The 1473-nt window shown below is 35.6% G+C and overlaps 1 non-coding gene across 1 annotated transcript; it reads right to left on the bottom strand.

Annotated features, from left to right (window-relative positions):
* Nucleotides 1-1074: 1074 nt before the first annotated feature.
* Nucleotides 1075-1180, bottom strand: LOC124889107. The gene has a single exon (XR_007047723.1). It is a non-coding gene; the product is annotated as a small nucleolar RNA R71 (small nucleolar RNA).
* Between the last annotated feature and the right edge of the window lie 293 nt (nucleotides 1181-1473).

Here is a 1473-nt window from a genome sequence, read left to right as displayed (position 1 = left end):
AGGAATAAATCCAACCTATAACTTGATTCGTTTTATTTAATGATATCTCTTATACATAAGGATGTCAATTAAAGCAATAGATGTGGAAAATTGACACACTTATGAGGTTTTATAAAGAACCCATTTGTGAAATTTGATATTGTAATTAAAAGATTGACATCAATACATTGACATCTATCCTACCCATGACTTTTAGCTAAAGTTGGATAAATTATCAAGTACTCATGCATGAACCCACACCTAGAATGGCATAACCCTAAGACCTATTCTAAATTGAATTCTCTCTAGCATTTTTCAACGTCAAGATAGTGCTATAAATTTGAAGTAATTATTACTATAAACACATTTTTATATTTATGTTAGTTTTATTCACATTACAGGTCATGTTTTCGTAGACTATCAACACTCTTGAGTTTTGAATTTCATGCTTTCACTCCTTATGGATTTGGCCTCAACCTAAGTTGGGTTATTATATTGACAATGATCTCTTACACCCATTCAAGAGTGTAAATTGAGCGTTATAAAAAATGGCACCATTGTCGGGGAGAGAAATATAGTTTTCACTGTAGTAGTGTTTTTAGTTACTTTGGGTTAGCCGTAGTGTTTTATTTTATATTTTTTGGTGTTTCTGTTCTGTATCAGGTGTGTATAATACTATACGCGATACTATGAGTTAGCACGGTAGTAATGTTGGGACGATTGGTGGGTATCTTTAGGACGAGGATAACCTCGGTGATGCGGGCTGAGCTAGTGCTATTCGTCTTCCACCGACAGAAGGAAATATAGTATTTTACATTACTAGCATGATAATTCATTTTCTTCAAATTAAAGGGTTATTTGGAGGCAAAACACATGAGTATGCTAATCTACACTTGAAGAATTTTATTGTGGTGTGATCTTTATTTGACATGCCCTACATATCTCAAGAGTCAATCCGGTTGCATCTTTTACCATTCTCTTTAATGGGAGAAACGGTCTTATGGTTGTGGTCTTTGCCAGCGGGGTCAATCAATTTATGGGTTGGGCTCATGAAGGCATTCTTGGAAAGATACTTTCCTCCATCCCAGATGTTGCAACTAAGGGATGAAATCACCAACTTTTGCCAACTTAATGGGGAACCATTATATGAGGCTTGGAAAAGATTTAACAATAAGTTAATGCAATGCCCAAATCATGAGGTTCCTAATAAAATGCTCCTTCAAATTTTCTATAGGGCATTGGATCAATTGAACAAGATGGTAGCTAATAATGTGGCCGGGGGTTCTCTTGTCAAATTATCATACGGTGTTGTGTCAACTTTATTAGATCAAGTGACCAATCAAAGTAGAGGGTGGCAGAAAAGAGAAACCAAGGTGGTCATGAGGGCTCCCTATACATCTTTGCAAAAGAAAAAAGATGAAGAAAGAGATGTAAATATGGCTAAAGTGATGATACAACTTGTTCTTCTCACCAAGAATGTGATGGTAGCTCCTC

Source organism: Capsicum annuum, chromosome 11 (genome assembly GCF_002878395.1).
Source record: "Capsicum annuum cultivar UCD-10X-F1 chromosome 11, UCD10Xv1.1, whole genome shotgun sequence".
NCBI classification, from domain to species: domain Eukaryota; kingdom Viridiplantae; phylum Streptophyta; class Magnoliopsida; order Solanales; family Solanaceae; genus Capsicum; species Capsicum annuum.
The sequence above is the reverse complement of the archived record's forward strand: the minus strand, read 5'-3'. Positions and strand labels throughout refer to the sequence as shown.